The sequence below is a fragment of the Pipistrellus hanaki genome (assembly GCF_964339955.1).
Source record: "Pipistrellus hanaki genome assembly, chromosome: 7".
Taxonomy (NCBI): domain Eukaryota; kingdom Metazoa; phylum Chordata; class Mammalia; order Chiroptera; family Vespertilionidae; genus Pipistrellus; species Pipistrellus hanaki.
This window is the reverse complement of record NC_140509.1, coordinates 65,747-76,996: the sequence shown is the minus strand read 5'-3', so window position 1 is coordinate 76,996 and position 11,250 is coordinate 65,747.

The window sequence follows — 11,250 nt, the reverse complement described above, 5'->3', positions numbered from 1 at the left end:
AGTACTGAGGCAGCTATTGAACATTGTCTCTCAACTGTGTTATAGAGTGTAGTACTACATTTCAGTGAAGTGTAAGGCTTTGCAAAGCTGCCGAACCTGTTTCTTTCTCTATTTTAATGGTATTCTGCCTTGTATAACACACATTTACCACTGTAGTCTCCTTTAAGTAAAGAATATAGGATTCATACAGTGTTTCATGTGATCTTAACTGGAATTAAGGATTTTCCGGATTTAGCTACCTTTTCTACACTAAGAACTGACTTGGAGAATCTCTTTCAGCTGTTCTAAACAAGTTCTCATCTGTTTACAGTCATTTTCACTGAATTAATCATGTTTTCATGTAGTTTCCTATATTCTGCCTTCTGGTCCAAGTATAAGCTTTACCAACTTTATCAAACAACTTCCTACACACTGTTATGAACTGAGGGAGCTAGGGAACATTGTCTCTCAACTGTGTTATAGAGTGTAGTACTACATTTCAGTGAAGTGTAAGGCTTTTCAAAGCTGCCAACCGTGTTTCTTTCTCTATTTCAATGGTATTCTGCCTTGTATAACACACATTTACCACTCTAGTCTCCTTTAAGTAAAGAATATAGGATTCATACAGTGTTTCATGTGATCTTAAATGGAATTAAGGATTTCCCTTATATTAGCTACCTTTTCTACACTAAGAACTGACTTGGAGATTCTCTTTCAGCTGTTCTAAAGAAGTTCTCATCTGTTTACAGTCATTTTCACTGAATTATTCATGTTTTTATGTAGTTTCCTATATTCGGCCTTCTGGCCCAAGTATAAGCTTTGCCCACTTTATCAAACAACTTCCTACACACTGTTATGAACTGAGGCAGCTCGGGAACATTGTCTCTAAAATGTGTTATAGAGTGTAGTACTACATTTCAGTGAAGTGTAAGGCTTTCCTAGTTTCCTATATTCTGCCTTCTGGCCCTAGTATAAGCTTTCCCCACTTTATCAAACAACTTCCTACACACTGTTAAGTAATGAGGCAGCTATTGAACATTGTCTCTCAACTTTGTTATAGAGTGTAGTACTACATTTCAGTGAAGTGTAAGGCTTTCCAAAGCTGCCGAACGTGTTTCTTTCTCTATTTCAATGGTATTCTGCCTTGTATAACACACATTTACCACTCTAGTCTCCTTTAAGTAAAGAATATAGGATTCATAAAGTGTTTCATGTGATCTTAACTGGAATTAAGGATTTCCATTATCTTAGCTACATTTTCTACACTAAGAACTGACTTGGAGATTCTCTTTCAGCTGTTCTAAACAAGTTCTCATCTGTTTACAGTCATTTTCACTGAATTATTCATGTTTTCATGTAGTTTCCTATATTCTGCCTTCTGGTCCAAGTATAAGCTTTGCCCACTTTATCAAACAACTTCCTACACACTGTTAAGTACTGAGGCAGCTATTGAACATTGTCTCTCAACTGTGTTATAGAGTGTAGTACTACATTTCAGTGAAGTGTAAGGCTTTGCAAAGCTGCTGAATGTGTTTCTTTCTCTATTTTAATGGTATTCTGCCTTGTATAACACACATTTACCACTGTAGTCTCCTTTAAGTAAAGAATATAGGATTCATACAGTGTTTCATGTGATCTTAACTGGAATTAAGGATTTTCCGGATTTAGCTACCTTTTCTACACTAAGAACTGACTTGGAGGATCACTTTCAGCTGTTCTAAAACAAGTTCTCATCTGTTTACAGTCATTTTCACTGAATTGTTCATGTTTTCATGTAGTTTCCTATATTCTGCCTTCTGGCCCAAGTATAAGCTTTGCCCACTTTATCAAACAACTTCCTACACACTGTTATGAACTGAGGCAGCTCGGGAACATTGTCTCTCAACTGTGTGATAGAGTGTAGTACTACATGTCAGTGAAGTGTAAGGCTTTCCAAAGCTGCCGAATGTGTTTTTTTCTCTATTTCAATGGTATTCTTTCTTGTATAACACACATTTACCACTCTAGTTTCCTTTAAGTAAAGAATATAGGATTCATACAGTGTTTCATGTAATCTTAACTCCAATTAAGGATTTCCCGAATCTTAGCTACCTTTTCTACACTAAGAACTGACTTGGAGAATCTCTTTCAGCTGTTCTAAACAAGTTCTCATCTGTTTACAGTCATTTTCACTGAATTAATCATGTTTTCATGTAGTTTCCTATATTCTGCCTTCTGGTCCAAGTATAAGCTTTACCAACTTTATCAAACAACTTCCTACACACTGTTATGAACTGAGGGAGCTAGGGAACATTGTCTATCAACTGTGTTAGAGTGTAGTACTACATTTCAGTGAAGTGTAAGGCTTTTCAAAGCTGCCAACCGTGTTTCTTTCTCTATTTCAATGGTATTCTGCCTTGTATAACACACATTTACCACTCTAGTCTCCTTTAAGTAAAGAATATAGGATTCATACAGTGTTTCATGTGATCTTAAATGGAATTAAGGATTTCCCTTATATTAGCTACCTTTTCTACACTAAGAACTGACTTGGAGATTCTCTTTCAGCTGTTCTAAAGAAGTTCTCATCTGTTTACAGTCATTTTCACTGAATTATTCATGTTTTCATGTAGTTTCCTATATTCGGCCTTCTGGCCCAAGTATAAGCTTTGCCCACTTTATCAAACAACTTCCTACACACTGTTATGAACTGAGGCAGCTCGGGAACATTGTCTCTAAAATGTGTTATAGAGTGTAGTACTACATTTCAGTGAAGTGTAAGGCTTTCCTAGTTTCCTATATTCTGCCTTCTGGCCCTAGTATAAGCTTTCCCCACTTTATCAAACAACTTCCTACACACTGTTAAGTAATGAGGCAGCTATTGAACATTGTCTCTCAACTTTGTTATAGAGTGTAGTACTACATTTCAGTGAAGTGTAAGGCTTTCCAAAGCTGCCGAACGTGTTTCATTCTCTATTTCAATGGTATTCTGCCTTGTATAACACACATTTACCACTCTAGTCTCCTTTAAGTAAAGAATATAGGATTCATAAAGTGTTTCATGTGATCTTAACTGGAATTAAGGATTTCCATTATCTTAGCTACATTTTCTACACTAAGAACTGACTTGGAGATTCTCTTTCAGCTGTTCTAAACAAGTTCTCATCTGTTTACAGTCATTTTCACTGAATTATTCATGTTTTCATGTAGTTTCCTATATTCTGCCTTCTGGTCCAAGTATAAGCTTTGCCCACTTTATCAAACAACTTCCTACACACTGTTAAGTACTGAGGCAGCTATTGAACATTGTCTCTCAACTGTGTTATAGAGTGTAGTACTACATTTCAGTGAAGTGTAAGGCTTTGCAAAGCTGCCGAACCTGTTTCTTTCTCTATTTTAATGGTATTCTGCCTTGTATAACACACATTTACCACTGTAGTCTCCTTTAAGTAAAGAATATAGGATTCATACAGTGTTTCATGTGATCTTAACTGGAATTAAGGATTTTCCGGATTTAGCTACCTTTTCTACACTAAGAACTGACTTGGAGAATCTCTTTCAGCTGTTCTAAACAAGTTCTCATCTGTTTACAGTCATTTTCACTGAATTAATCATGTTTTCATGTAGTTTCCTATATTCTGCCTTCTGGTCCAAGTATAAGCTTTACCAACTTTATCAAACAACTTCCTACACACTGTTATGAACTGAGGGAGCTAGGGAACATTGTCTCTCAACTGTGTTATAGAGTGTAGTACTACATTTCAGTGAAGTGTAAGGCTTTTCAAAGCTGCCAACCGTGTTTCTTTCTCTATTTCAATGGTATTCTGCCTTGTATAACACACATTTACCACTCTAGTCTCCTTTAAGTAAAGAATATAGGATTCATACAGTGTTTCATGTGATCTTAAATGGAATTAAGGATTTCCCTTATATTAGCTACCTTTTCTACACTAAGAACTGACTTGGAGATTCTCTTTCAGCTGTTCTAAAGAAGTTCTCATCTGTTTACAGTCATTTTCACTGAATTATTCATGTTTTTATGTAGTTTCCTATATTCGGCCTTCTGGCCCAAGTATAAGCTTTGCCCACTTTATCAAACAACTTCCTACACACTGTTATGAACTGAGGCAGCTCGGGAACATTGTCTCTAAAATGTGTTATAGAGTGTAGTACTACATTTCAGTGAAGTGTAAGGCTTTCCTAGTTTCCTATATTCTGCCTTCTGGCCCTAGTATAAGCTTTCCCCACTTTATCAAACAACTTCCTACACACTGTTAAGTAATGAGGCAGCTATTGAACATTGTCTCTCAACTTTGTTATAGAGTGTAGTACTACATTTCAGTGAAGTGTAAGGCTTTCCAAAGCTGCCGAACGTGTTTCTTTCTCTATTTCAATGGTATTCTGCCTTGTATAACACACATTTACCACTCTAGTCTCCTTTAAGTAAAGAATATAGGATTCATAAAGTGTTTCATGTGATCTTAACTGGAATTAAGGATTTCCATTATCTTAGCTACATTTTCTACACTAAGAACTGACTTGGAGATTCTCTTTCAGCTGTTCTAAACAAGTTCTCATCTGTTTACAGTCATTTTCACTGAATTATTCATGTTTTCATGTAGTTTCCTATATTCTGCCTTCTGGTCCAAGTATAAGCTTTGCCCACTTTATCAAACAACTTCCTACACACTGTTAAGTACTGAGGCAGCTATTGAACATTGTCTCTCAACTGTGTTATAGAGTGTAGTACTACATTTCAGTGAAGTGTAAGGCTTTGCAAAGCTGCTGAATGTGTTTCTTTCTCTATTTTAATGGTATTCTGCCTTGTATAACACACATTTACCACTGTAGTCTCCTTTAAGTAAAGAATATAGGATTCATACAGTGTTTCATGTGATCTTAACTGGAATTAAGGATTTTCCGGATTTAGCTACCTTTTCTACACTAAGAACTGACTTGGAGGATCACTTTCAGCTGTTCTAAAACAAGTTCTCATCTGTTTACAGTCATTTTCACTGAATTGTTCATGTTTTCATGTAGTTTCCTATATTCTGCCTTCTGGCCCAAGTATAAGCTTTGCCCACTTTATCAAACAACTTCTTACACACTGTTATGAACTGAGGCAGCTCGGGAACATTGTCTCTCAACTGTGTTATAGAGTGTAGTACTACATTTCAGTGAAGTTTAAGGCTTTCCAAAGCTGCCGAACGTGTTTCTTTCTCTATTTCAATGGTATTCTGCCTTGTATAACACACATTTACCACTCGAGTCTCCTTTAAGTAAAGAATATAGGATTCATACAGTGTTTCATGTGATCTTAACTGGAATTAAGGATTTTCCTTATCTTAGCTACCTTTTCTACACTAAGAACTGACTTGGAGATTCTCTTTCAGCTGTTCTAAACAAGTTCTCATCTGTTTACAGTCATTTTCACTGAATTATTCATGTTTTCATGTAGTTTCCTATATTCGGCCTTCTGGCCCAAGTATAAGCTTTGCCCACTTTATCAAACAACTTCCTACACACTATTATGAACTGAGGCAGCTCGGGAACATTGTCTCTCAACTGTGTTATAGAGTGTAGTACTACATGTCAGTGAAGTGTAAGGCTTTCCAAAGCTGCCGAATGTGTTTTTTTCTCTATTTCAATGGTATTCTGCCTTGTATAACACACATTTACCACTATAGTTTCCTTTAAGTAAAGAATATAGGATTCATACAGTGTTTCATGTAATCTTAACTCGAATTAAGGATTTCCCGAATCTTAGCTACCTTTTCTACACTAAGAACTGACTTGGAGAATCTCTTTCAGCTGTTCTAAACAAGTTCACATCTGTTTACAGTCATTTTCACTGAATTAATCATGTTTTCATGTAGTTTCCTATATTCTGCCTTCTGGTCCAAGTATAAGCTTTGCCCACTTTATCAAACAACTTCCTATACACTGTTAAGTACTGAGGCAGCTATTGAACATTGTCTCTCAACTGTGTTATAGAGTGTAGTACTACATTTCAGTGAAGTGTAAGGCTTTCCAAAGCTGCCGAACGTGTTTCTTTCTCTATTTCAATGGTATTCTGCCTTGTATAACACACATTTACCACTCGAGTCTCCTTTAAGTAAGGAATATAGGATTCATACAGTGTTTCATGTGATCTTAACTGGAATTAAGGATTTTCCTTATCTTAGCTACCTTTTCTACACTAAGAACTGACTTGGAGATTCTCTTTCAGCTGTTCTAAACAAGTTCTCATCTGTTTACAGTCATTTTCACTGAATTATTCATGTTTTCATGTAGTTTCCTATATTCGGCATTCTGGCCCAAGTATAAGCTTTGCCCACTTTATCAGACAACTTCCTACACACTGTTATGAACTGAGGGAGCTAGGGAACATTGTCTCTCAACTGTGTGATAGAGTGTAGTACTACATGTCAGTGAAGTGTAAGGCTTTCCAAAGCTGCCGAATGTGTTTTTTTCTGTATTTCAATGGTATTCTGCCTTGTATAACACACATTTACCACTCTAGTTTCCTTTAAGTAAAGAATATAGGATTCATACAGTGTTTCATGTAATCTTAACTCGAATTAAGGATTTCCCGAATCTTAGCTACCTTTTCTACACTAAGAACTGACTTGGAGAATCTCTTTCAGCTGTTCTAAACAAGTTCTCATCTGTTTACAGTCATTTTCACTGAATTATTCATGTTTTCATGTAGTTTCCTATATTCTGCCTTCTGGCCCAAGTATAAGCTTTGCCAACTTTATCAAACAACTTCCTACACACTGTTATGAACTGAGGCAGCTCGGGAACATTGTCTCTCAATTGTGTTATAGAGTGTAGTACTACATGTCAGTGAAGTGTAAGGCTTTCCTAGTTTCCTATATTCTGCCTTCTGGCCCTAGTATAAGCTTTGCCCACTTTATCAAACAACTTCCTACACACTGTTAAGTAATGAGGCAGCTATTGAACATTGTCTCTCAACTTTGTTATAGAGTGTAGTACTACATTTCAGTGAAGTGTAAGGCTTTGCAAAGCTGCCGAACGTGTTTCTTTCTCCATTTTAATGGTATTCTGCCTTGTATAACACACATTTACCACTGTAGTCTCCTTTAAGTAAAGAATATAGGATTCATACAGTGTTTCATGTGATCTTAACTGGAATTACGGATTTTCCGGATTTAGCTACCTTTTCTACACTAAGAACTGACTTGGAGATTCTCTTTCAGCTGTTCTAAACAAGTTCTCATCTGTTTACAGTCATTTTCACTGAATTATTCATGTTTTCATGTAGTTTCCTATATTCTGCCTTCTGGTCCAAGTATAAGCTTTCCCCACTTTATCAAACAACTTCCTACACACTGTTATGAACTGAGGGAGCTAGGGAACATTGTCTCTTAACTGTGTTATAGAGTGTAGTACTACATTTCAGTGAAGTGTAAGGCCTTCCAAAGCTGCCAAACGTGTTTTTTTCTCTATTTCAATAGTATTCTGCCTTGTATAACACACATTTACCACTCTAGTCTCCTTTAAGTAAAGAATATAGGATTCATACAGTGTTTCATGTGATCTTTACTGGAATTAAGGATTTCCCGGATCTTAGCTACCCTTTCTACACTAAGAACTGACTTGGAGATTCTCTTTCAGCTGTTCTAAAGAAGTTCTCATCTGTTTACAGTCATTTTCACTGAATTATTCATGTTTTCATGTAGTTTCCTATATTCTGCCTTCTGGCCCAAGTATAAGCTTTGCCCACTTTATCAAACAACTTCCTACACACTGTTATGAACTGAGGCAGCTCGGGAACATTGTCTCTAAAATGTGTTATAGAGTGTAGTACTACATTTCAGTGAAGTGTAAGGCTTTCCTAGTTTCCTATATTCTGCCTTCTGGCCCTAGTATAAGCTTTGCCCACTTTATCAAACAACTTCCTACACACTGTTAAGTAATGAGGCAGCTATTGAACATTTTCTCTCAACTTTGTTATAGAGTGTAGTACTACATTTCTGTGAAGTGTAAGGCTTTCCAAAGCTGCCGAACGTGTTTCTTTCTCTATTTTAATGGTATTCTGCCTTGTATAACACACATTTACCACTGTAGTCTCCTTTAAGTAAAGAATATAGGATTCATACAGTGTTTCATGTGATCTTAACTGGAATTAAGGATTTTCCGGATTTAGCTACCTTTTCTACACTAAGAACTGACTTGGAGGATCTCTTTCAGCTGTTCTAAAACAAGTTCTCATCTGTTTACAGTCATTTTCACTGAATTATTCATGTTTTCATGTAGTTTCCTATATTCTGCCTTCTGGCCCAAGTATAAGCTTTGCCCACTTTATCAAACAACTTCCTACACACTGTTATGAACTGAGGCAGCTCGGGAACATTGTCTCTTAACTGTGTTATAGAGTGTAGTACTACATTTCAGTGAAGTGTAAGGCTTTCCAAAGCTGCCGAACGTGTTTCTTTCTCTATTTCAATGGTATTCTGCCTTGTATAACACACATTTACCACTCGAGTCTCCTTTAAGTAAGGAATATAGGATTCATACAGTGTTTCATGTGATCTTCACTGGAATTAAGGATTTTCCTTATCTTAGCTACCTTTTCTACACTAAGAACTGACTTGGAGATTCTCTTTCAGCTGTTCTAAACAAGTTCTCATCTGTTTACAGTCATTTTCACTGAATTATTCATGTTTTCATGTAGTTTCCTATATTCGGCCTTCTGGCCCAAGTATAAGCTTTGCCCACTTTATCAGACAACTTCCTACACACTGTTATGAACTGAGGGAGCTAGGGAACATTGTCTCTCAACTGTGTGATAGAGTGTATTACTACATGTCAGTGAAGTGTAAGGCTTTCCAAAGCTGCCCAATGTGTTTTTTTCTCTATTTCAATGGTATTCTGCCTTGTATAACACACATTTACCACTCTAGTTTCCTTTAAGTAAAGAATATAGGATTCATACAGTGTTTCATGTAATCTTAACTCGAATTAAGGATTTCCCGAATCTTAGCTACCTTTTCTACACTAAGAACTGACTTGGAGAATCTCTTTCAGCTGTTCTAAACAAGTTCTCAACTGTTTACAGTCATTTTCACTGAATTAATCATGTTTTCATGTAGTTTCCTATATTCTGCCTTCTGGTCCAAGTATAAGCTTTCCCCACTTTATCAAACAACTTCCTACACACTGTTATGAACTGAGGGAGCTAGGGAACATTGTCTCTTAACTGTGTTATAGAGTGTAGTACTACATTTCAGTGAAGTGTAAGGCCTTCCAAAGCTGCCAAACGTGTTTCTTTCTCTATTTCAATAGTATTCTGCCTTGTATAACACACATTTACCACTCTAGTCTCCTTTAAGTAAAGAATATAGGATTCACACAGTGTTTCATGTGATCTTAACTGGAATTAAGGATTTCCCTTATCTTAGCTACCTTTTCTACACTAAGAACTGACTTGGAGAATCTCTTTCAGCAGTTCTAAACAAGTTGTCATCTGTTTACAGTCATTTTCACTGAATTATTCATGTTTTCATGTAGTTTCCTATATTCTGCCTTCTGGCCCAAGTATAAGCTTTGCCCACTTTATCAAACAACTTCCTACACACTGTTATGAACTGAGGCAGCTCGGGAACATTGTCTCTCAACTGTGTTATAGAGTGTAGTACTACATGTCAGTGAAGTGTAAGGCTTTCCTAGTTTCCTATATTCTGCCTTCTGGCCCTAGTATAAGCTTTGCCCACTTTATCAAACAACTTCCTACACACTGTTAAGTAATGAGGCAGCTATTGAACATTGTCTCTCAACTGTGTTATAGAGTGTAGTACTACATTTCAGTGAAGTGTAAGGCTTTGCAAAGCTGCCGAACGTGTTTCTTTCTCTATTTCAATGGTATTCTGCCTTGTATAACACACATTTACCACTCGAGTCTCCTTTAAGTAAGGAATATAGGATTCATACAGCGTTTCATGTGATCTTAACTGGAATTAAGGATTTTCCGGATTTAGCTACCTTTTCTACACTAAGAACTGACTTGGAGGATCTCTTTCAGCTGTTCTAAAAGAAGTTCTCATCTGTTTACAGTCATTTTCACTGAATTATACATGATTTCATGTAGTTTCCTATATTCTGCCTTCCGGTCCAAGTATAAGCTTTGCCCACTTTATCAAACAACTTCCTACACACTGATAAGTACTGAGGCAGCTATTGAACATTGTCTCTCAACTTTGTTATAGAGTGTAGTACTACATTTCAGTGAAGTGTAAGGCTTTCCAAAGCTGCCCAACGTGTTTCTTGCTCTATTTCAATGGTATTCTGCCTTGTATAACACACATTTACCACTCGAGTCTCCTTTAAGTAAAGAATATAGGATTCATACAGTGTTTCATGTGATCTTAACTGGAATTAAGGATTTCCCTTATCTTACCTACCTTTTCTACACTAAGAACTGACTTGGATATTCTCTTTCAGCTGTTCTAAACAAGTTCTCATCTGTTTACAGTTATTTTCACTGAATTATTCATGTTTTCATGTAGTTTCCTATATTCTGCCTTCTGGCCCAAGTAGAAGCTTTCCCCACTTTATCAAACAACTTCCTACACACTGTTATGAACTGAGGGAGCTAGGGAACATTGTCTCTTAACTGTGTTATAGAGTGTAGTACTACATTTCAGTGAAATGTAAGGCTTTCCAAAGCTGCCGAACGTGTTTCTTTCTCCATTTCAATGGTATTCTGCCTTATATAACACACATTTACCACTCTAGTCTCCTTTACGTAAAGAATATAGGATTCACACAGTGTTTCATGTGATCTTAACTGGAATTAAGGGTTTCCCTTATCTTAGCTACCTTTTCTACACTAAGAACTGACTTGGAGATTCTCTTTCAGCTGTTCTAAACAAGTTCTCATCAGTTTATAGTCATTTTCACTGAATTATTCATGTTTTCATGTAGTTTCCTATATTCTGCCTTCTGGCCCAAGTATAAGCTTTGCCCACTTTATCAAACAACTTCCTACACACTGTTATGAACTGAGGGAGCTAGGGAACATTGTCTCTCAACTGCATTATAGAGTGTGGTACTACATTTCAGTGAAGTGTAAGGCTTTCCAAAGCTGCCGAACGTGTTTCTTTCTCCATTTCAATGGTATTCTGCCTTATATAACACACATTTACCACTCTAGTCTCCTTTAAGTAAAGAATATAGGATTCATACAGTGTTTCATGTGATCTTAACTGGAATTAAGGATTTTCCGGATTTAGCTACCTTTTCTACACTAAGAACTGACTTGGAGAA